The following is a 26,355-nucleotide window of genomic DNA, read 5'->3' on the forward strand; positions in this document are numbered from 1 at the left end:
GATGGTAAGCTATCGCTAGTTTGGTGTAAATGAGCAAAGTGTTTGCATAAATACGAACTCACAAATTTTTTATTGCTTTTGTACAGACATGGATCATTTCCAAGACTGGTTAAGTGTACAACGCTCGTCTGTATACTACACTTACTGGATTTCCTATATTGTCAACACTGTAACCTTATTTCGCAGCTTCCGACTACTAACTTGTCTAAAATAAATGTGTGTAATTGGCAGTAGGCGATGCACATGAGAAATGTATTTAGAAAACTGAAATCTGCATAAAAACTTGGCCATGTCTATATCAACATAGACTGATCAACCAGAAGAGTGTCATGTACCTTCAATTTCTGTGGCACAATTAGAGGCTTTTAATATGGACGAATGACGTAGTGGAATCTGCTATAGCCAGCGACGATGGTGTCACGATCACTGACGTGGCTCACAGTTTCCCTGGTAGTTCAGTGAATGCCCCCGTAGCGTAAAACTAACACTGCTTGAAGCATAGGTCGCGCTGACCTTGCATAAAGTGGGCACTGTCCCGGGAGACAGCGTGTGTGACACGACCACCAACATTACCTAACAGCAGGTGTGACTCTGCTGACGGGGAATCGCATTATCATTGATTCATAGTCTTATTGCGACGTATTTCTGTCACTGCAGTCATAACTGACGATGGAATTGGCTCTAAATAGTACAAACAGAACCCCATCTGTATAATGTCTGAGAAGATACATACTCCGAGAAATTCTGCATTTATGAGGGCTATTTTTTTTCAACCCCCGATCAATTGCGAAATAAAATACACGATGAAAATCCGGCGAAGCTTTGCGCAGGGCCGGCCGGAGTGGCCGTGCGGTTCTAGGCGCTACAGTCTGGAGCCGAGCGACCGCTACGGTCGCAGGTTCGAATCCTGCCTCGGGCATGGATGTGTGTGATGTCCTTAGGTTAGTTAGGTTTAATTAGTTCTAAGTTCTAGGCGACTGATGACCTCCGAAGTTAAGTCGCACAGTGCTCAGAGCCATTTGAACCTTTGCGCAGGTGTGTTGCACATTGTCTTCAGTATGCCCGTTTATAGCTGACGTCGAACTCTTCGGTGCTGAGCACACGGGGAGCACGTAAAGTCTGCTGAGAGATTTATCTGTTTACATGCATTCCACGTAACATAGCTGTCACACGTTTACCTCTTCGTGTCAATTCTCAGGCGCATACTGCTCGTGCAACAAAGACAATCCTACAGAGTTTAGGATGGAAAGTGTTTGATCACCCACCATACAGCCCGATCTAGGCTCCCTCTGATCTTCATCTCTTCGCACACATGAGTCGCTGGTGATGGGGATAACATTTTGGCATACATAACGAGCTGCAGACCAAAGTAGGAACTTGGAGGAAATCACAGTTGGCTGCTTTCTATGACGATATAAGAAAGTTGGTACCATACTACTGAAATGGAACTTCTTGTCCCGTTATGTATTTTTCTCAATAAATTCCGGTACAGGAGAATTATAGCGAGTGTTTTTACTCTGCAGAAGTAAATCCGTGGGTAACAGGCAGGAGATAATGGACCAAGCGGTGTTTATTTATTTATTCATTGATTTCTTTTAATTCTGTGTGCCACGGTTCCTTGCATCCTCTCCCTTATGCGACCTTGGACTGTATGAATGAGATATTATGTGAAGTAGCGGTATGCTTTGGTCAGAGGTTGTAGCATTGCATGAGTAGAGTGGTTCTGTGGTAGGATAGTACCAACCCCTAGACGCGAACAAGTTTGGCAAAGATAGTGTTAAAGTCAGGTCAGAGAGGTTGCGAAGGCACGAGTATTAGCTCTGTCAGGCTGGCGAACAATCCCCTCCACCACCTTTGAACGGACAGCGGTTAGGCGAGGTGTTCGCCGGCGCACTTGTTCCTGGGTAGCGGCGTTGGACAGACATGGAGACACAGCTCTCGATTTTGGTAATGTTAACAAAGGTATCAGAATGTCGCAAAACTGCTAATAATAAAGTCCAGATGTTGAAATCAGGTGTGCGATTACCACCAAACCCCCATAAGCGAGTTTAATTTCATAATTTAGTCAAATTCCAGTAAGAACTTTGTGCCTTGGTCAGGCCACGCACGATGGGCCTTAAGCTCACGGTCGTATTATTGCTCTGTGTTTAACGGAAGATCACTCATTAAATATACTTTAATGTGGTCTTTCTTTTCCAGTAATATTTTTGGGGCTTTTTAAAAAGATTTATATGTTTTCTTTGTGTACTTGCTTTCACGCTACGTGGTCGGTTGGAGCAGCTGCCACGTTGGTAAAGTGCAGTTTCGGTCTGAAAACGTATAGTAGACGAGTGAATAACCATACAGTAGTGGGTGAGTGTAAGATAGGGAAGGAACAATGTTGTGTGCCCGTATTTTTTACATTTCTGTTGGCTACCGCAACTTGGCCTCGTGTGTGGAATAGTATTGATGTGATGGTTAGTTAATGTTTCTCGTCCCTCCCATAACTCTTTGATTCGCCTACAATGAAATGCGTTACGTAAAGTACACGGTTTAAACTCTTGTGTTTAGGAAAGTTCAGATTTTAATCCCCATTGATGGAATGAAGACTTGCAAAATTCCCCCCCCCCCCCCATATGATAGAAAATTTTCTCCCCCCCCCCCCCCCCCCCCCAGCTTAGTGACGTGGTGTTGTTTCTAAACACCTAGAAATTTGAACCTGTTCAGTTTCACTAATCATATGCCCGTTCTCTGAAATTAAAACGTCAGGTATTGTTGAATAGTGTGTTATAAACTGAAAAAACTGAGTTTTACTGTGATTTAACATTAGTTTATTTTCTACAAGTCATGAACTTAGGTCATGTACTGCGCTATTTGAAACCGGAGCCAATGTTGCACACAGCATCATTTACTACCAAGCTAGTGTCATTAGCAAACAGAAATATTTTAGAGTTACCCGTAGTACTAGAGGCCATATCATTTATATAAATAAGGAATAGGAGTGGCCCCAACACTGATCCCTGGGCACAAGTACCCCACTTAGACCCCACACCACAGCCATTATCAACATTGTGAATAATGACCTTTTGCTGTCCGTTGCTAAAGTAAGAGGTGAATCAATTGTGAGCTACTCCCCGTATCCCGTAATGGTCCAAATTCTGGAGCAATGTTTTGTGATCAACACAATCAAATTCCTTAGTTAAATCAAAAAATATACCAAGCGTTCGAAGCCTTTTGTTTAGCCCATCCAGTACCTCACAGACAAAAGAGAATATAGCATTTTCAGTTGTTAAACTGTGGTATCATGGCGTTCTTAAGTAGTAGCAACGAGACGGTATGGCTGCTTAAGCGTTTCGACACTGAATCGCCAATTGACTCTCTGCACTGTGACACTTCGATACACAACTACAAGGGTGGCCAGAAAGTAATGCACCACATTTTTTCCTCAGCCCAAAACGATATTACGAATGCGAAATGTTACATATGTATTATTTGAAGTCCACTGAGTGTGTGCGCCAAGTTTCCGTCACTTCGGACAGATGGCGCAGTTGCAAGACGGTTTCAAAGTGACGTCTGTAGGCGATGTACGTTACAAGCAGCGTGCCGTCATTGAATTCCCCACTGCAGAGGAAGAAACTGTGGGGAATATTCACAAACGCTTGTGCGAAGTCTATGGAGCATTTGCTGTCGACAGAAGTACAGTTAGTCATCAGAAGGCGGTTCGGCGGAGCTCCACGATTTGCAGCGGTCTGGAGACCATCCACACCTGACACGTTGCAGGAAGCTGATTTTGTCATTCGCGAGGACAGACGCATTGCGACTCGGTAGTTGGCGCTGCATCTGCCAATCAGCAAAGGAAGTGTGGATGCAATTATCCGCACTCTTGGATATTCAAAAGTGTATACAAGATGGGTCCCGCGGTGATGGTGGTTCACAAATAGCACAGAAAAAATCATTTGTCTTTATTTGTTGGAATGTTTTGAAGCTGAGGGGGAGGCCTTCTTGTCCCGGATTGTGACAGGGTATGAAACCTGGGTTCACCGTTTTGAGCTCAAAACAAAACGGCAGTCGATGGAATGGCGCCATTCCCACTCCCCAGAGAAGAAAATATTCAAAGCAACTGCTTCCGCCGGTAAGGTCATGATCACCGTGTTCTGGGACTGTGAAGGTGTGATTCCCATTGATGTGATTCCAAGAGGCGGTACCATTAATTCAGAAGCGCATGTCAACACATTAACAAAATTATAGACGTGCTTCAGGCGACTTTGGCGTCACAACAATCCAGGAGATGTTTTGCTGCAAGACGATAACGCTAGGTCCCACACAAATCTGAGGACTGCTGAACACATCCCAAAACACGGTTGGACAGTGTTACCACATCCACCCTACAGCCCTGACATAGCTCCCTCTGACTTCCACTTGTTTGGGCCATTAAAGGATGCCTCTCGTGGAAGACTGTGTGAATCTCCTCCTCATCGTCTTCAAACTGTCAAGCATTGGCTCCACCACCAGGAGAAGGATTGATACCGACAGGGCGTACTCGCCCTTGTTTCTCGCTGGAAGAAGATCATAGAACGGGATGGAGATTACGTGGGAAAATAGGGTGTGTAGATAAAACACCATTCTTTCGTGTGTGTAATTATCATTGTGTTTCATAAAGAATTGTTGAAGAAAAAAATTTAATGTATTACTTTCTGGGCAACCCTCGTGTAATCCTAGCCAGCCACAGGTGGCTCTTATCATCTACACACTGTATGCCGCACCAGTTTACACTAATGGCCACTTTGTGGCGTGTAAAGGCACACCACATGCGTGACTTTCCAGGTGAGTTCTCCCTATACGTTATCTACAACGACCTGCCCCTCTGAGAGCTAATGTTTTGCCCGCTGCCATTGTGACTGCCAGTGAAGTAGGCAATGAAGGTCTCGTGATATGACGGTCACGCAACACTTCAGTCTACTGCACTCGCAGTGGGAGAGGTGTAATTCGCTTACTCGTAGGAGTATAAGTCTAATTTTTAATACAGGGCAGCAACTAGGACACAAGATGTACACATCTGAAAAAATAACGCACAGTTCATAAACAAATAAATTAGGAAAAATGGCCGGCTTGAACCAGTCACAAAAGTTTGAACTGATTTATACAGGCGCCGGCCGAAGTGGCCGTGCGGTTAAAGGCGCTGCAGTCTGGAACCGCAAGACCGCTCCGGTCGCAGGTTCGAATCCTGCCTCGGGCATGGATGTTTGTGATGTCCTTAGGTTAGTTAGGTTTAACTAGTTCTAAGTTCTAGGGGACTAATGACCTCAGCAGTTGAGTCCCATAGTGCTCAGAGCCATTTGAACCATTTATTTTGATTTATACAGTGTTTTGTTTTAGTACAGAGGTACCGCTACCTTTGGTTATTTTAAAAATGGTGAAATAGGTTACCTCGTGTCGTTTTGAGAAACAGCCGGCCGCTGTGGCCGAGTGGTTCTAGGCGCTTCAGTCCGGAACCGCGCTGCTGCTACGGTCGCAGGTTCGAATCCTGCCTCGGCGTGGATGTGTGTGATGTACTTAGGTTAGTTAGGTTTAAGGAGTTCTAAGTCTAGGAAACTGATGACCTCAAGATGTTACGTCCCATAGTGCTTAGAGCCATTTGAGCCATTTTTTTGAGAAACAACAAATATTTACCTGGAAATCACGATAAAACTAAGTCACCCGTCAGGGATTCTTTTTCCCTGTTTTTCACGTTGTATCTTCCTGTTCTAATTGCTCTTCTAATTTGGGAGCATAAAGTAGTTCCTGCTCGCATTGCATGTAAGAGCGTGTTTAATTGATTGTTCTGTAAAATGACGGAGCCCAAAATCTGTTTTCAGATAGCTATTTGGACACATGATACTATAAAAGGCAGTGTACTACAAAATATGCACATCGAAATAATTTTTGTTCTTTTATGTTGTGACAAATATTTCACTTTCCACCCACACCAAGCAAGCACCCTCCATACAAAAATCGAAGTGAGTGACGAGGGATTGTTACAAAGTCTTTGTTGAATAAAGCGTACCCAGGTTAAATAATGGGTTGTAACATTATGAAAAAGAGTTATAAATTAAACTTTTCTTTATTCTCCACATTCCAGCAATCCGGTGCCCATAGTAAATTAGCTACATACCGGTACTGAATTAGGCGTACATTTTTACTAATTTCGAACTCGAATTATAAGGAACTAAAATAAGTAATCCAATACCCCCCTCCCCACCCCTCAAATAACTGCCGTTCTCTATTCTACTATTTGACAGTGGTTTAGAGTTTCTTCCACAGAGAATGAATCTGGTGTTCAGTCAACTCTCCAGGAGGGGTATAGGAAGGAGAGGTAGTGTCAGCAGTTGGTAAAGCGTTGAAGTTCTATTGAGTGTAAGACGTGTTATGTACACCAAAGACTAGAGTAAATTAGACAAAAATTAATGGATAATTAAGCACATTTAACATGGATAAACTGTGAGAGCCAAAGCCTACGATAGTCACGGCCAATGAGACTCGAGAGAAGTAATACCTGTTTAGAAAGACGGACTCAGGAGTGTATGTCAAACGCGAATAGATTTACACCTCCGTTTACCAGCGGTACCATCAGAGTCAAGTGTAGAAAAAAATCAGTGTCTTGCATCTCTATCCTCTCTCCCACCCTTCATTGCACGGTTTTAAAGTAATTTTTGCACATTCAGGTATGCAGATACTGACAAAGTGCGAATTTATAGTTTTCTTAATATCCCATGCTTGTTAAATGTCTTGTAAAAGTGGCTCAGAAAAATTAAATACACCCAAAATTGCTTGCAATACCCCATGGACACCAAAGTATTAGCACGATTTTTACAAAACTGTTACAAACCTGTTCAGAAATTTTGCAAAAACAGACATAATGTCTGATGAGATACCGCAATCACTGTTTATACAATGTTACTTATAATCCGTCTTGATTGCAATTAACACGGATTGTAAGTAACTATGTTTAGAAAGATCAACGAGACAAATTAAATCGAATACTGTAGTCTCTCAGTCAGATGTTCGAGGGGTGCTTTACACTGAGGTGAGAAAAGTCATAGGATAGTAATATGCACATATACAGATGGTGGTAGTACAGGGTACACAAGGTATAAAATGGCAGTGCATTGGCCGAGCTGTCACTTGTACTCAGGTGATTCATGTGAAAAGATTTCCACCGTAATTATGGCCGCACGACAATAATTAAGACTCTGAACGCGGAATGGTAGTTAGAGCTAGACGCATTGGAATTTCTGTCTCAGAAATGGTTAGGGAATTCACTTTTCCGAGATCCACAGTGCCAAGCGTGTGCCGACAGTACCAAATTTCAGGCATCACCTCTCACCATGGACTACGCAGTGGCCGACGGCCTTCACTTAACGACCGAGGGCAGTGGCGTTTGCGTAGAGTTGTCACTATTAACAGACAAACAGCACTGCGTGAAATAACCGCAGAGAGCAATGTGAGATGTACGATGAATATATCTGTTAGGACAGTGTGGCGAAATTTGGCGTGATTGCGCTATGATAGCAGACGACCAACCCGACTCCCTATGCTAACAGCATGACAACACCTGCAGCGTCTCTCCTGAGCACGTGACCATATCGGATGGACCCAAGACGACTGGATAACATTGGCCTTGTCAGACGAGTCCCGATTTCAGTTCGTAAGAGCTGATGGTAGGGTTCGAGTGAGGCGCAGGCCCCACGAAAGCATGGAGCCAAGTTATCACCGAGGGACTGTGCAGCATGGTGGTGGTTCCATAATAGTGTGGGCTGTGTTTACACGGAATCGACTGGGTCTTTTGCTTCAACTGAAGCGAATATTGACTGGAAATGGTTGTTTTCGGCTACTTGGAGTCCATTTACAGCCATTCATGGTCTTCAAGTTCGCAAACAACAATCGATGTCAATCCGCGTCACCGGGCCACAGTTGTTCGCTACTAGTTTGAGGGCCGTTCTGGACAATTCGAGCGAATTATTTGGCCAGCAGTCGAACATTTATGGGACTTAATCGATAGGTTAATTCGTACACAAAATCCTGCACCGGCAAAACTTTCGCAATTACGGACGGATATAGAGGTAACATGTCTCAGTATTTCTGCAGGGGACTTCCAACGAATTGTAGAGCTCATGCCACGTCGAATTACTGCACTACGCCGGGAAAAAAGAGATCAGATACGACATTAGGAGGTGCCCCATGGCTTGTTTCACCTCATTGTATTTGCAGCATTTAGCTACAGATTCCAGCTACTTCTCCACTGTGTCGTCGCTCAGAATTACACACTTGTCGTAGCGTTGTACCAAATGTCAGTGCCGTCTCTACAGAAGTCAGCCGCCTGTACTTTCCGCCAATTCTTTACATTGGTCGGCAGCTCGTTTTCTGAGCCAAAATGCGGTCCTCAAAGTCAGCGGTTCGTGTGAGCAAAGAGCTGAAAGTCGGAAAGAGCCATGTCTGGGCTTTATGATGTGTGACCAAACGTATCGCATCGAAAACGCTGCAGAAGCGTCTTTGTTGTGGCTGAAGTGTGCTGCCGAGCATTGTCATGAAGGACAGTGACCGGTACCAACATTCCTCTTCGCTTTTTGTGAGCTGTCCTTTGAAGACGAACTGGAAGTGCGGAAAATACGATCGACGGGAATACTTCAGACACTGCCCAACACATCTGCACTTCATTGCATTTTTACAGAGTTTTAATTACACGACCATTTGGATCTAGAAAAAAATAGCCCTCGTAGTTAACATTCTGCTAAGAAAAAAATGTTCAAATGTGTGTAAATTCCTCTGGGACCAAACTTCTCAGGTCACCGGTCCCTAGACTTACACACTACTTAAACTAACTTATGCTAAGAATAACACACACACCCATGCCCGAGGGAGGACTCAAACCTCAGGGGGGAGGGACCGAGCAATGAGTGACATGGCGCCTCTAACCGCGAGGCCATCCTGCTTCCACTTAAACTTCCACTTAAAAGATTCGAGAACTTAACGAGTGGCATTTGCCGTGTGGACCCGGGCGTTGTCGTGAATCAGCAAGATCTTTGAGCCCAACTTCCCCCTGCGCTTGTTTTGTGTTGCTCTTCTGAGGTTGTGCAGAGTTTGGCAATACCTTTGAGAGTTTATTGTAGTGCCTCTTTCCAGAAAATCCACAAAAATCACATCTTTTCTGTCCCAAAAGAGGTAACCACGTGGTTGAAGGCGCAGGCGGCCGAATTTTACGACGAAAGAATTTCCAAGCTCATCCATCGCTACGATAAGTGCCTTAATTTAAATGGCAACTATGTAGAAAAGTAGTATTTAAGTGTGGCTTTCATCTGTATATAATAAAAAAATTTCCAATACTTTATATATTTTTAATTCCAAAACGTAATGTACTTTGTGGATAGCCCTCGTACTTGTAAAATTCTCAGTTCAGAAACTGTGCATGTTCGCGAAGTTTAGAGACTCGACCAGCAGAGAAAAGTGATCTTGGAAGCGGTAGCGGCGACAGTGACTTGTTGGTGCGGACGCGTCGGTTTATTGGCCGCTGCCGATGGAGGGGGCTATTTGAGGCAGCGCCTTCAGCTTCCACGCCGCCGGTCAAAGAGGCGCCGCAGTTGCGCGCAATCTCTCGCTGTAGCCTGCATACAAAACCACCAGCAAACCGCCTCAATGACCAGCAGCTCGGGTGCACCAGTGTCAATACGAGACACAAAAAATTAATGCTCACCATTTTTTGTTAATTTTGCTAATCTATATCTACACGACTACACTACATTTCACACCTAAGCGCCAGGCAGAAGGTTCTTTTAACCACTTTCAGACTATTTCTCCACCGTTCCGCTACAAAGACTGCATTTCATTGGAGGAACACTTAGAATATGCAACACATTTATTGAATAGACTGCCTACACTACGCTTGTCCGACCTCTTCTGGAGTATTTCTGCGTGCAGTGGGACGCGTACCAAATAGAATGGGTAGAGGGCATCGAAAAAGTTCAGACAAAGATAGCTCGTTTTCTATTATCGGGAAATAGTGAAAAGAATTAGCACAAAGGCGTTTTTCGTTGCGGCGAGATGTTTTTAAGAAATTCCGAATACCATCTTTCTCTTCCGTTGTTGACACACGTCTTCATAGGGCTGAAAGACCATTGTAACAAAATAAGAGAAATAGGAGCTCTGACGTGAAGATTTAGGTGTTAATTTTTCCACGTGCTACTCGAGAGCAGCAGCGTTTGGTTGTTTACCGCCTAGTAAAGTCACCATAAGTTTAAAAACAATTGCGAATCGATTTAGAAAAGATATGTATGGCGAGAAAATTGGCAATTGTCCCAAAGTAATGAAAAGTGTGAGGTTATTCATTTGAGTGCTGTTACACGTTAAATCAATCAAATCGGAAGACGGTATATTCAACCAGATTGAGGTGCAGCGCCATATAACGATCCTGCCTTGGAGGCGATTAAGTGGGAGATGTGTCTCAAAGCTGGATAGTGACAGATGGTGACGCGAGACTGGACGAGCACGTAGTTTATGCATCAGCCGATAGAGGACAATAGTGGACAGGGGGACTGTGATTTTAGTTTCGATTGTGCCCGCTAGAGTGCAATAAAGTAATAGAATGTTTTTCATAAACTGTTCTAGCATTTTCATAAAGTGTTATTATGTCTTTTTGTGTAGGCAAAATGTTATAAATGTATTTTAGCAGTATGAATGACGCGTGAGTGTGGTTTAAGGTTAATATGGAGATAATTGTTTAACGAGTTATGTAGTAGGATATAGTGTGGGAACATTTCGAAGAAGTATGGATATGGACCAAGGGGATTTATGTAGAATAGATTTGTAAAGTAAGTTTATGGTAAAGGGAAAGTAAATTCAGGTATAAATAACAACAGTAAATAACCTTATGCATAAGCAAAACTTCAGTATATTAGATAATTACGTCGGTAAAAAGTGCAGTCGTGAGGTTTACTATTTTGCGATTGTTTATGGATGAAAAGCGCGGACTGACGCGGGAGAGTGTTGTTTTGCTATGGGCTGTTGAGTAAACTGACCAATGGTAAAGCAATATTCTTCGCGCGCCTTTCTCTGCTGGTAGAGAAGACTAGGAGTATTCTAAAATGGTTCAAATGGCTCTGAGCACTATGGGACTCAACTGCTGTGGTCATCAGTCCCCTAGAACTTAGAACTACTTAAACCTAACTAACCTAAGGACATCACACACTTCCACGCCCGAGGCAGGATTCGAACCTGCAACCGTAGCGGTCTCGCGGTTCCAGACTGTAGCGCCTAGAACCGCACGGCCACTCCGGCCGGCAAAATTCTATGCACATACCAAACTTACATAGCCACGGGTAGATCTATGCTGAGCATAATAACGAACCTCGGGGACAACTTAGCAGTGTTAAGCGTTGTGAAAGTGGTCATTACTTCATGATATTTTTACAAGGGTTCTGATCTTGTTAACCACTAACACCTAAATAAAACTTCAAAAAGAAGAGGGATGTGTGACACATTCTATAACACAATGCAAACGGTGATTAATGGCGGGTTTCCAAGGCCTTATTCAACTGAATCCAAATCAGACCACCAAAAATGAGATCAGTGTGACAAGAATGCCTCCGCTCCCCCTCCAACCCCCGTCTACAGTATTGTTTGCTTTCGCATTTGTATCATTGTTGTCCGCTGTCAGGAGACCAATGAAATAAAATTCTATGACGAGAAATTAGCGGATGATGTAAATATTATAATCACCAAAAATAAGGACACAGAAAATATTGGAGAACCCGTAACTTGTTACTCAAGCGTTTCAACCACGAAGGTAAATAATCGTAAATCGAAACTGATGAATGTCGGCCCCGATGCAGAACTGTTATCAATGGAATACACCCAGCCCTGCGAAAAAATGAAAATATTAGAGATCGAAGTCACCAAGAAATGTGCAGATAGGACAGCTATTTAAATTTCAGAAAATGACTACGAAAGATAAGTTTTGAAATTAGTAGACATAAAATAGAAATTCTTGACGATTTTCCTTCGCAATATGTTAATACATCGTAACATGAGAAATCCAAGTGTCACTAAATTCGAAATACAACCACAAAGAAGGGAATCTCAAGTTAAATTCGGCTACAAAAGCAAGCAATTTCAGCATTACCGGAACGTTTTTTCTGCGGAGCAACTACACGAAGAAACACACAGATACAAAATCACAACTAGAAGGATACACAATGAAATGCAAAAGGAGAACGTCTGTAAAATCGAAAGCGATCACAAACATGTAAATTGAAAAAAATTGTGAAAAAAGTTGCACAATTCACTAATCAGCTCAGACGTGCACTTACTGTGGCATAGAAAATCACTAACAACTAAGATTTATTCCTTATCTCTGTGTACTCTAACATTAATATAGAAGATACTGTAGCGCATAGGTTTACATGTTGTGAATACCGGAAATATGGCGGTGGACTAGGGAAAAAGAGGCCATTATAACTAAAACAGAAGGAAATAGATGCACCTCAAATAAGATATTACTACCAGACAACATGTTCGCGTCCGTGACATTCCTAAAGTCACACGTGTCCTCTGGGTAGTGCTAAAGAACAGTCACTTCTAGGCAAATACCTAAGGCAGAGAAGCAGGAGCAACTAGGTAATCTCAAACATCTCCTGACTAAAATAAATTTGGCACACGGCTATTTTCAGGGTCCCCTGTCTATAAACTTTGGAGCAGGGAACACTTATTACCAAAATAGAAATGAGGTGAGTACCACCGGCTATTATCCATTTACACGAATTACGTCATAATCAAAAGAGGAGATCTTACTCTGGACTTTTATTGGCAATATTTAACAACAGAGCACAGCACGTTAATACAATATCCGAAGTACAAAACCCATTAAGTAGGTTCGTAATAGTAACAATGCCACATTAAGAAAAAATATTAAACTCAAGCTGAACACCGGTTTGTACTACTGGAATAGACAATATTCCATAGTATAGTAACAACCAGATACAAGAATTTTAAACAGAATAGAATAAATAGCAAAGAGTAACATTTATTTACAAATAAAGTAAATTCACAAATATGTTCATGCTCGGTTATTCCCTGTATCCGCGCTTTCTTTCTCTTCATTTATGCGGCAAGATGTCCAAGGAGATTTTGTTTACGATAACACCGTTCTATTTTGCTTGATAAGAATTGTAGCATAGAGGCCAATTAATGAAGACTGTGAGTCCAAAAAGATCATTGTTTGCGTTAACACCGTTTCTCTTTACTGACAACAGTTATTGCATAGAATACTGACAAAGAAGATGTTAAATCGGAGAAAGTTTGTCAACGTTGAGACCGTTTCTCTTTACAGGAGACAACTGCGGAATAGACAGTGCAAGTCTGGGCTGTAAGAGAGAGGAAGGAGGCCCCCGGAGAAGGTGCCCTCAAAAGAGAGGATCTGCGTTAGAGTTCCTGTCCGGCACACATTTGTAATTTGTAAGGACGCTTCAGTGAAAAATCTAGTTTTCTATATGTGTTTTATAAAGCTCTGATGTTGAAAGAGGTGTACTTTGGAGGAAAATGAGTTTGATTGAGTTTTACTTATGTGAGAACCTTGGATCCACATTTAATCACGATATTCATAATTAAAAGAATTGTCAAACCAAATAATAGCTACAGGGTACGCAATGAAAGAGGTACTGAGTACGACGCTTAGAAATAGACGCTGGTGTTTATAAACAGCACGGGTATTTGAAACAGGAAGGCCACTGGCTCGGTTCCAGAAAAAACACATCCCACGCTTCTTAAAGCGGATTGCTGCACTCTAATAACAAAAGCGGTAGTGCAGACGTCTGAAGCACTAATTACAACCACTGACACTCTAGCTGTAGAAATATCATACAAGAATGACAACAAAACACTCCGCTGTTCTCGGCCTAGTGCTACCTTTCTAAACAAGATAATTACGCCCTTTACCCTCAATTCCAGATTATAAGCTTTCAAGCCCACACTGAGATATTCCACCGTGCGTGCTCTGCAGGGCTGGTAACGATTTCTTGCGGTAGGGCGTCCCATTGTTGCACCAGCTTGGTAGACAACTGTTCGATGATCACTGGTGCATTGCGCTGTTCGATGCGGTCGTGCATTGTCATCCATAAAAAGGAAGACGAGCCGAATATACACCTGAAAGGACGCGTATGCGTAAGGAGTACATTGCGACAATAACGCGTACAGGCAAGTGTACCTTTATACGTGAGTGCAGGCTTTCTCGGCGAATTTCATATATGAAGTCTTCACTGGTTGTCAGCCGAGTAGCGTCGCCGTCTCGTAACAACGTTTCGATGAAATGCGTCTCCATCTGAAGATGATGGAGACGCTGACAACCCGTGAAGACTTCACATATAAAAAAGTGTATCTTTTTCAAAGATTTGGAGGTCAATACGCAACGTTATACCTCCCCGAAACATAATATCTGGAGCACTAAAACGATAATGTTAGACAGTTCAGAACTTCCAGGAGATTTCTTTCTAGTGTGTGTATAAAATATGATGGCATGGAAATAGGAGAAGTTGGGAGTGTAAAATTCTTGGGATTACAACTTGATAATAAATTCAGTCAGGAGCGACATACTAACGAACTGCTAAAGAGCCTAAACAAGTCTGTGTTTGCAATGCGAATGATGTCAGACATAGGAGATATAAATATAAAAAACTGGTGTATTTTGCTTATTTTCATTCCATTATGCCATATGGTATCATATTTTGGGGTAACTCCACAAACCGAGAAAAATGTTTTAGAGTACAGAAGCGTATAATAAGAGTAATGTGTAGTGTAAATCGAAGAACATCATCTCGAAACCTATTCAAAGAACTGGGCATACTAACCACAGCTTCTCAGTTTATTTATTCCTTAATGAAATTTGTTGTAAATAGCACATATCTTTTTCCAACTAACTGCGTAGTACACAGTATCAAGACTAGGAATAAGAACAATATACATAAAGATTTAAAATCACTTACTCTTGCCCAGAAAGGAGTCCAGTATTCAGCAATGCATATTTTCAATAAGTAACCAGCAACCGTTAAGAGTTTACTTTCAGACAAGGCACAATTTAAACGTAATTTAAAAGAATTTTTGGTGGCCAACTCCTTCTATTCCATCGATGAATTTCTCAACAAGTGCAGTAGAAAATTTTAATGAAAATTTATTATACTTTAAGTTTTGACAATACTTGGTTGTAACAGCCAAGTAATTACCTACTGTGTGCATGATGGATGTATGGAAAACAGATCTAAGTCTTAAGTCTGTAAGTAGTGGAAGTTTAATTTTAAATCTTGTACGTAATTTGACTGTTCTTAACTAAGGATCATTGAAATGAATAATTTAATTTTTGACAATACTTGGTTGTAATAGCCAAGTAACTAACTACTGTGTGAATGATGGATTTAGTGAAAACAGATGTAACTATTAAACCTGTAAATATTAGAAGTTTAATTTTAATTCATGTACATAATTTTACTGTTTATTGACTGAGGATCATTAAAATTAATGAAACTCAGGTTTTTATAATTTCATTTTTGTAATGTGTTTATCTGACATGTTCCACACCCAGGAGGATCCCCTGTTTTGTGGGTCTATGGAATGAATAATTAATCTAATCTAGTATTCCTGGTTGCATTACGAACCCTCATATGGAGAGAGGTGGCAACACGTAGTTCACTCAGGAATGTGGTTCAACATGATCGTTTTGGAGGTCCAGTGATTACGGTGTGGGGAGTCATAATGTTGCGTGGACGTACTGACCTCCAGCCGTTTGGACACGGTACATTCCCCGGTCAACGCTATTGTGGCACTGGACTTCTTCCCCATTCTCAGGGGTGCACTCGGCCCTGGTTTCCTTTTTATGGATTATAATGCGCGATCGCAGCGAACAGCTGTGATGGAGAAGCTCTAGGAACGAGAGGATATTTGGTGAATGGACTGACCTGACGGCGGCTTCAGTTCCACTGAGCACGTGTGCAACGTGGTGGGAAGACTTCTTGCAGTACGTCTACATGCACCAACAGCCATTCAGCAATTATTAATCGCGCTGGTGGAGGAATGGAACGCCCTACCACAAGAACTCCTTACCAATCTTGTGGCCAGCGCATTACAGAGCATTCATTGCCATCCGTGGTTAACACATACTTTAATTACAACCATGTCCATAAGCCTCCATCTTCAGGCCACAAGTGGCCGATGGGGACCATCCGACCGCCGTGTCATCCTCATTTGATGATGCGGATGGGAGGGGCACACTGCACTACCGGTCGTTATGATGGTTTTCTTTGACCGGAGCCGCTACTATTCGCCCGAGTAGCTCCTCAATTGGCATCACGAGGCTGATTGCACCCAGAAAAATGGCAACAACGCATGGCAGCTGCATGGTCACCCATCCAAGTGCCGGCCACGCCCGACGGTGCATAACTTCGGTGATCTCACGGGAACCGGTGTATCCACTGCTGCAAGGCCGTTGCCTAGAACTACGTCCAGCCTTTTGTAGTATCCCGGGGCCCATCACGAATCGCGATGACTTCAGTGTAATTATTGTCTTTGAATAAAAATGTCATTTCCGTTCGTGCCATTGCGTATTTCTTTGCGTTACCTTCTGTGCTAGACTGCAGTTCTTACTGTTTGTGGTCCAAGTTTCATTCGAGCTATGTCACTTGGCAGTGACACATCATAAGAAAGTTACTTTCGTCATTAAGTTCTGCACACCAGCGTAGCTGCAGTGTTAAAAAAATAAACAAATAAAAGAAAATGAAAAATAAAAAAAATGCTATTTCCGCCACGGCAAATTGTCGGTTAGACGTATTGCGTCTCATTCTAAACCAGGACAGGTAATACACGTGATATCAATTTAGACCCCGAGTCCCCGGGAAGTGGTGAAATGCGCCAGTGGTGAAACGTGAGCACCTGGATTCGTGAAAAACAGTTACTGCAGAGGCAAAGACGGCTTGATGACAGCGGTCGCCGTCGACTACGGCAGATTGTTACAGCCAGTATAGGCCTCCCAGTGCAGAAAACCTCTCACAATTTCAATACTGGACAGTACCGGCGAGTCAAAAAAAAAAAAAAAAAAAAAAAAAAAAAAAAAAAAAAAAAAAAAAAAAAAAATAAATTGAGACTGGATTAATACAAAGTAGAGGAAAATTAAGAAGATGGTTTTAATGTTTCAACTGTTTTACTTAGTCTCCCCCCACATGAGCATAACCTACAGTATGTTCATACAACCATGTGAAACTCTCAGAAATGTCCTTCTTCGGGATGCTGTTCAACTCGCGCAGCACATTGCCTTGAATGTCGGTTATGTCGTTAGAGCGTTGACACCGTATATGAGTTTCTGCTCTTTGTTGTTTTGAGGGTAGGTTGGTATTGATAACAATAAATCTCGTCACCCGTGACGATTCTTTATAGCACATAACTGTCTGCGTTTTGCATTTAAATCAAGTAGCGGCAGGCGTCCATGGGTTGTTGCTCTTACTCGAGAGTCAAGGTGTGCGGGACAAACTTTTCACACACTTCTCTTCTTCAAAACATTCTATATTATGTACTGAACACTTAATTTACAGACGTTACACTATTGTGATTTGTGACACAACACTGTTGACACACTTAGACCGCACGTACACTACTTAACAAATGGTTCAAATGGCTCTGAGCACTATGGGACTCAACTGCTGAGATCATTAGTCCCCTAGAACTTAGAACTAGTTAAACCTAACTAACCTAAGGACATCACAAACATCCATGTCCGAGGCAGGATTCGAACCTGCGACCGTAGCGGTCTTGCGGTTCCAGACTGCAGCGCCTTTAACCGCACGGCCACTTCGGCCGGCCACTACTTAACACCGCCTGCTCACAACGACTTAATCAAATGCTCGTCTGTTCACAGTTTTTCGTTAAAGCTGCCACAGTGGTTACTGTGATGATGTCGCTTATACGTCAGGAAGAAAAGTAGTCTCGAAATATGGCTCTGAGCACTATGGGACTTAACATCTGTGGTCATCAGTCCCCAAGAACTTAGAACTACTTAAATCTAACTAACCTAAGGACATCACATATATCCATGCTCGAGGCAGGATGCGAACCTGCGACCGTAGCGGTCACGCGGTTCCGGACTGAAGCGCCTAGAACCGCACGGCCACACCGGCCGGCAGTCTTGGAATATTTTGGACGGATGATGTATATAACATCGTTATTCTGGTAGAAATATTTTGCGCCTGAGTATATGTATTAATCTAGATTGGCCCCTGTATGAAGCAGCCGACGCGCAACTTAAAGGGTGATTGCTAAAAATACGACAGTTCCATTAATATTCATATAATTATCATGACCAGGACGTCACAGTGTGAACATTCAATTACACCGTGTGATTCATTACAATTTCATTCATTAATCAAACGTTACTAATGCGTAAGATTAGAACGATACTCGCTACGGTCACAGGTTCGAATCCTGCCTCGGGCATGGATGTGTGTGATGTCCTTTGGTTAGTTAGGTTTACGTAGTTCTAAGTTCTAGGGGACTGATGACCTCAGAAGTTAAGTCCCATAGTGCCCAGAGCCATTTGAACCATATGAACTTCTACTGTAATCGTTGATACATTCCTCCAATTATCTCTGGTTTTTTTTAATAGTTTTTGGCACCCATTCTCGCTTCGCCTTGCAGTAAGCACCGTTCCATGGCTTGTAGCCCACTGATGCCCGCCCCAATATTCTGGCCTCTTGGGGGGGGGGGGGGGGGGGAGTTCCGCGAATGTGTACAATACGTCGACGATCTGTAAGCGATCCATCGCGTAGCCCGCCTCTCCCTCACGCCCCCCCCCCCCCCCCCCAACCGCACTCCTAACCAAAGCGTTAAGAAAAACAAACGCTAAGAATCCAGGACCATTGCATCATTAATACACACTGAAGCTCCAAAGAAAGTGGTATTGGCATGCGTATTCCAATACAGAGATATGGAAACAGGTCGGCAACGCCTATACAAGACAACAAGTGTCTGGCGCAGTTGTTAGATCGGTTACTGCTGCTGATATGGCAGATTATCAAGATTTCAGTGAGTTTGAACGTGGTGTTATAGTCGGCGCATGAGCGATGGGACATAGCATCTCCGCGAGAGTACCATGAATATCAGGAATCCGGTAAAACATCAAATGTCCGGCACCGCTGCGGCCGAAAAAGGAACCTGAAAGAACGGGAGCAACGACGACTGAAGTAATCGTTCGACATGACAGAAGTACAAGCCTTCCGCAAATTGCTGCAGATTTCTGTGCTGGGCCATTAACAAGTGTCAAAGAAACATAATCGATATGGGCTTTCGGAGCCGAAGGATCACTCGTTTACCTTTTATGACTGCACGACACAAAGCTTTACGCCTCGCCTGGGCTCGTCAACACCGACATTGGACTGTTGATGACTGGAAACATGTTGCCTGGTCGGACGAGTCTCGTTTCAAATTGTATCGAGCGGATGGACGTGTACGGGTACGGAGACAACATCATTACTCCATGGACCTGCATTTCTGCTGGGGACTATTCAAGCGGGTGGAGGACCTGGAATGGCATGGGGCGTGTGCAGTTGGAGTGATATCGGACTGGTGACACGTACGTAAACATCCTGTGTGCTCACCTCCATCCATTCATGTCCATTGTGCATTTTGAGGGGCTTGGGCAATTCTAGCAGGGCAATGCGACACACACTACGACCATAATTGGTACAGAGCAGCTACAGGAACACTCTTTTGAGTTTAAACACTTCCGATGGTCACCAAACGCCCCATAAATTACTATTATTGAGCCAGTCTGTGACGCCTCGCAACATACTGTTCAGAAGAGATCTCCATCCCATAATATCACGGATTTATGGACAGTCCTGCAGGATTCATGATGTCAGTTCCCTCCGACACTTCTTCAGACATTAATCGAGTTCATGCCACGTCGTGTTGCGGCATATCTGGTGTTCTCGGAGTCAGGTGTATCAATTTCTTTGGCTCTTGAATGTATATGCACTGCCTAATAAAGAGTGTGAAGGTCTCAGAAGCAGAGAACGAGACGAAATGAAACTTCGCGGGTTGAGAGGGTATGAGACTGTATTTCAATGTCTGTAGTATCGAAAACAAATTTACAAAGAACTTGGTAACATGAGCCCACTTTACAATATGGCGCTGCACCGCGTTTGGAGAGGATATATACACTGACGTTGGGCTGGGTATCATAAAGCCGATATATCCTTTCCTGAGGTAAGCTGAACTGGTCATTGATATCCTGCATGCTGGCGCTGGGACCAAGCCGACAACCTAGCTGGTTCCACACTTGATCTATTGGAGATTTAGAGAGGTTGCTGACCACCCGAGTAATTCAACATCAAGCAGACACTTCATAGAGACACGTGCCATGGGTAGATGGTCCTTGTCCTGTTGAAAAATGGCGGTAAGATTCCCTTTGCCTCACCGAGACATTGGAAGAATGGAACTCTCCTCAGGTCGCCGCCATAGTGACCGACGATGGCCACCCGGGGTAGCAGTATAACAAAATTTGTTTTAACTATTGGTTATTCGTATATATCAGTTGTCAGTGGTATTGAGGGTGCTATTCATCTCATCTTCTATAAAGTGCACTGTGACTGGCTGTACAGATGTGTAAACAGCAGCCTCAGTTTGAATTAAACTATGTGCACGCTAAGGTCGTGTAATAACATGTGCAGTTATAAGCCTGTTGAGGCTACATGACTCTCTTCAGACGGTATGTTATTTACTATAGAGTCTCCAGTTCTGTATACTGTGATACTGATCTCATTTTATACCATTCCCTGTCTGATTCCTATGTACAGGGTTATTACAAATTATTGAAGCGATTTCACAGCTCTACAATAACTTTATTATTTGAGATATTTTCACAATGCTTTGCACACACATACAAAAACTCAAAAAGTTTTTTTAGGCATTTACAAATGTTCGATATGTGCCCCTTTAGTGATTAGGCAGACATCAAGCCGATTATCAAGTTCCTCCCACACTCGGCGCAGCATGTCCCCATCAATGAGTTCGAAACCATCGTTGATGGGAGCTCGCAGTTCTGGCACGTTTCTTGGTAGAGGAGGTTTAAACACTGAATCTTCCACATAACCCCACAGAAAGAAATCGCATGGGGTTAAGTCGGGAGAGCGTGGAGGCCATGACATGAATTGCTGATCATGATCTCCACCACGACCGATCCATCGGTTTTCCAATCTTCTGTTTAAGAAATGCGGAACATCATGATGGAAGTGCGGTGGAGCGCCATCCTCTTGAAAGATGAAGTCGGTGCTGTCGGTCTCCAGTTGTGGCATGAGCCAGTTTTCCAGCATGTCCAGATACACGCGTTCAACCGTTTCTTCGCTCACTGCAGGCCGACCCGTTGATTTCCGCTTACAGAGGCATCCAGAAGCTTTGAACTGCGCATAAAATCGCCGAATGGAGTAAGCAGTTGGTGGATCTTTGTTGAACTTCGTCCTGAAATGTCGTTGCACTGTTATGACTGACTGATGTGAGTGCATTTCAAGCACGACACACTCTTTCTCGGCTCCTGTCGCCATTTTGCCTCACTGCGCTCTCGAGCGTTCTGGCGGCAGAAACCTGAAGTGCGGCTTCAGCCGAACAAAACTTTATGAGTTTTTCTACGTATCTGTAGTGTGTCGTGACCGTACGTCAATGAATGGAGCTACAGTGAATTTATGAAATCGCTTCAATCATTTGTAATAGCCCTGTACTTCTTGTATTTTTAGCACTGGTGATAGCTATTCTGTAGCTGAAATCTAGATCTGCCTTAAAGTACAGATTGAACTGCGACTGATTGCAGACTTCCTCCCTGTTCTGGATTAAATCACAGTCGTGGAGCACAACGGTTCTAATGGCATCCACCCTGATTAATGATTTCAGCTTTTTCTCAACGTCACTGGCACTAACATTCTTTTCATTCAGTTTTTGAGTTGTACGAGAGTAAAATTGAGGCAGTTCTTCTGGGCTTTTCTTTGTAAAGCAATATTTGAAAACGGAGTAATGCATTGCTATTTTTGATTTGCTGCCGTGAATTTCTGTTCCTTTCTCATCCAAGAGTGACTGGACGTTAACTTCGGTGCCACTAACAGTGTTTATATACGGCCGGAATTTCTTATGTGTTGTGAAAAATCATTTGACTATATTCTACTACGTTAGCCCGCATCTCGTGGTCGTGCGGTAGCGTTCTTGCTTCCCACGCCCGGGTTCCCGGGTTCGATTCCCGGCGGGGTCAGGGATTTTCTCTGCCTCGTGATGGCTGGGTGTTGTGTGCTGTCCTTAGGTTAGTTAGGTTTAAGTAGTTCTAAGTTCTAGGGGACTTATGACCACAGCAGTTGAGTCCCATAGTGCTCAGAGCCATTTTTTTTTCTACTACGTTAGTCATCGAAGGCTTTGCGCATTGCTCTCTTGACAGCCAAACACGTTTCATTTACCAACTCTCTAGCTCTATGCTTTGTTTTACACATATTATGCAGTTCCCTACTGGTATCCGACTAATGATGCAGAATGACGTAGTAGGTTGCAGGGAGCGCATTACACGTTTTGGGATGGCGCGCTTAGATGTGAAGAGATTACGATGGGCTTGGAGCACCCCTGTGGTGGTCAAGCGTGGTCGACCTGGAACCTTGACGACATGTATCCCTGCCCTCATGTTCCCAAGCGGTCGAACATCGGGCCACTGCCACATCTGAATGTCCCACAAGTCGGGATATTGCACAGTTCATGCAGCGGGCGTGGTTTGATACAGCACTCCAACTTCGTCTATCCTGCGCGAGCCTCTTCATCTTTGCGTAGCTACTGCAACCTGCTAACCATAGCCAAACCTTTGTTTCCCTCTAAAATTTTAACCTCTCGCGCTTCCTTCCAATACCAAATTCTTTGATACTTTAGAATGTTCTTGTCAACCAATCTCTTCCTTTGTGCCATAGATTGCGTTTCATTCCAATTCTGTTCAGTAGCTCCTCATTAATTATCCTATCTACCCATCTATTCTTCACCATGATTCTGTAATATCACATTTGAAAAGCTCCTATTCTCGTCTTGTATGTTCTGCTTATTGTGTAAGTTTCACTTCCGTACGAGGCTACACTCCAGATAAATAGCCGAGCGGGGTAGCCGCGCGGTCTTGGTCGTATTGTCACGGTTCGAGCGGTACCCCCGTCGGAGGTTCGAGTCCTCCCTCGGGCATGGGTGTGTGTGTTGTCCTTAGCGTAAGTTAGTTTAAGTTAGATTAAGTAGTGTGTAAGCCTAGGGACCGATGACCTCAGCAGTTTGGTCCCATAGAAACTTACCACAAAATTTAAAAAAATAATTCCAGATTTATACCTAGGGCTACACTCCAGATAAATACCCTTAGAAGAGACTTCTTAACCCTCAAATTTATATCTGCGTTAATAAATCTCTCTTTTTCCGAAATGCATTTCTTGCTATTACGGATCTACAGTTTACATCCTCTCTACTTCCAGCATCGTCAGTCATTTTGCTGTCTAAATAGCAAACCTCAACTATGTTTATGTCTCATTTCCTGATGCAACTCTCTCAGAAGATTTAATTCGGCTGTATTCCATTACCCTGGTTTTACTGTTGTTGATATTCACCTTGTAATCGCTTTTCAAGGAACTATCCGTTTCGTCGACTATAATTGCAGATTGTTGTCTCAATAATAGTACTGTCAATATACTGAGATGTAGCTTCAAACGTAGATTAAAGTAGATTGTGAAATCCGATACTCGCAGAACTCCTCGTTTATGGGGCACGAAGCTCGTTTTTCGTTGTTTCATAATATTGGGCTACCACTTTGTGACTGCGTGCAGAGAAGCGTAAATGTAAGATACAGTCGGCAGAGACGGGAAGAGTCCAAAGATAAATGATTAGGAGTGTTAAAAATGTTTACGGGCTGCAAATTCAACGCGGAGGCCTGAAGTTGACCGCTAGCACTCAGCCTAATGAGCTGTGTGAGAATGCCTCTCAGCGCAGCGAAGATTTTTTTTTTTTTCCCTCACAACACGTCACCCGTTCCTTGTAACAACATACCACCCACTTCATTAAATGTCGCCGTCTTTGCGGTACTGGAGAAATTGAAGCAGTGTTATTTCAATGCAGATTCCATTGATAAGAAAGAAAAATCTGCCTCACGAATTAATGAGCGAGAATAAAATTTTGCTCAGTGTCCTTTATGTACAGTCCGATCAAAAACTTTCCCTTTGACGGCGTTGGTGCAGCGTATAGGGGTATTTAAGCACCGACATATAGGCAACGGATCAGTATGGAATTCGTGTCTTTCCGATTTGCGAGCGGTAAATGAGAAAACGTGAAGTATGGCGATGTTATTACCAAATCATCCAACAGGACCAACGTGCTGCTATTCTTTTCTTGGCTGCCGAAGGACAAACACTGGTAGACATCCATATGATAATGAAGAGTATGTCTGCGGCAGCATGTCTGTCGAAAATCACCGTTGTGAAATTGTGTGCAAGAAGGGGTGCTGCTGCTTCGTGATAACTGACGTCCCCATACCACAGGTGTCGTAACGCAGAAGTCACGCCAACTTAAGTCGGAGCCACTTGAACACACACCCTATAGTCCTAATCCCTTCCATGCGAGTATCACGCCTTGGGTCCCTTAAAAAAGGCCTTGAAGTGTCGACGATTCGTGTCGGACGAGGATGTGCAGCAGGTAGTTACGAACTTTTTTGCGCAGCAGCACGCGGTGTTTTATCAAACGGGTATCTTGAACCTGGTACGTCAATGGGATGATTACCTCAATGTTTACGGCGATTTTGCCTAATTGTCGTGCCGATTCTGGACTATACGGCCTTTGAGAAGAAACTTTTTAATCACCCCTGATAATTACAAAAAGGAAATACTGATGAAGACTCTAATATACGAGGGCCGTTCAGAAAGTAACCTCCGGTTGATTAAAAAAATACACCAAGTTAAATAAAAATATTTTAATACATACATCTTACAACTACATCTTTGCACTATTTTTCTACATAGTCTCCATAGCGATTGAGGCACTTATCGTATCTCTTCACAAGCTTTGAAATTCCTTCTGCATAAAAATCACCCGCTTGTGCCTGGAGCCAGCCTGTGACCGCATCTTTGAGTTCTTCGTCGTCATCAAACCGCTGTGACCCGAGCCATTTCTTCAAATGCATGAAGAGGTGATAATCACTTGGCGCCAGGTCTGGGCTGTAAGGTGGATGGTTGATAACGTCCCACTTGAAGGACTCAAGAAGGGCCGTTGTTCTGCGAGCAGAGTGAGGACGGGCGTTATCGTGCAAAAGAACGATACCGGAAGTCAGCATACCACGGCGTTTGTTCTGTATAGCCCGTCGTAACTTTTTTATTGTTTCACAGTACACGTCTTGATTAATGGTCGTACCACGTTCCATGAATTCAACCAACAACACCCCTTTGGCATCCCAAAACACCGTTGCCATCAGTTTTCTGGCAGAAAAATCTTGCGAGGCTTTTCTTGGTTTGGTAGGCGAATTTGAATGTGCCCACATCTTTGATTGTTCTTTTGTCTCAGGGTTCACGTACTTAATCCAGGTTTCGTCACCGGTCACGATTCTGTTTAACAATGGTTCTCCTTCGTCCTCATAACGTGACAGAAAGCCTAATGCAGAGGCCATTCTTTGAGTTTTGTGGTGGTCGGTAAGAATTTTTGGCACCCATCGTGCACAGAACTTACGGTAACCCAATCTTGCTGTCACTATCTCGTACAAGAGAGTCTTAGAAATCTGTGGAAAACCAGTAGACAACTCCGACATTGAGAAACGTCGATTTTCACGAACTTTTGCATCAACTGTCTGAACGAGTTCGTCAGTCACCAATGATGGTCTACTACTCCTCTCTTCATCATGAACGTTTTCTCGTCCACTTTTAAATAAACGTACCCATTCACCGACAACTCCTTCACTCATAACTCTTGGTCCGTACACGGCACAAAGCTCACGATGAATAGCTGCTGCAGAATATCCTTTGGCTGTAAAAAACCTTATGACAGCACGCACTTCACATTTGGCGGGGTTTTCTATTGCAGCACACATTTCAAACTGCCACAAAAACTAAACTAGCGCAGATACGACGTTCACTCGACCACGGCTTGATGCCGACTGACCTGTTGAGTGCGTGAACGCACAGATGGCGTCGCTACTCCCCCCACAACCCGCACTGTGACCAATCGGAGGTTACTTTCTGAACCGCCCTCGTAGAACGATAATGACAGATGTAATAAGAAGGACACTTTATATGGTAAAATAGCAGCGTTGTAATATTTCTGGCTTAGTCAGCCATCATATTAGGCTCC

General features: G+C 43.3%; 1 protein-coding gene across 2 annotated transcripts in view; it reads right to left on the reverse strand.

The window, feature by feature from the left end:
- LOC124555088 (EIN3-binding F-box protein 1-like) overlaps positions 1 to 26,355 on the reverse strand; it is a 577,244-nt gene that overhangs the window by 461,030 nt on the left and 89,859 nt on the right. The gene's annotated exons all lie outside the window — the stretch shown is intronic.

This window comes from Schistocerca americana, chromosome X, assembly GCF_021461395.2.
Source record: "Schistocerca americana isolate TAMUIC-IGC-003095 chromosome X, iqSchAmer2.1, whole genome shotgun sequence".
Lineage (NCBI taxonomy): Eukaryota > Metazoa > Arthropoda > Insecta > Orthoptera > Acrididae > Schistocerca > Schistocerca americana.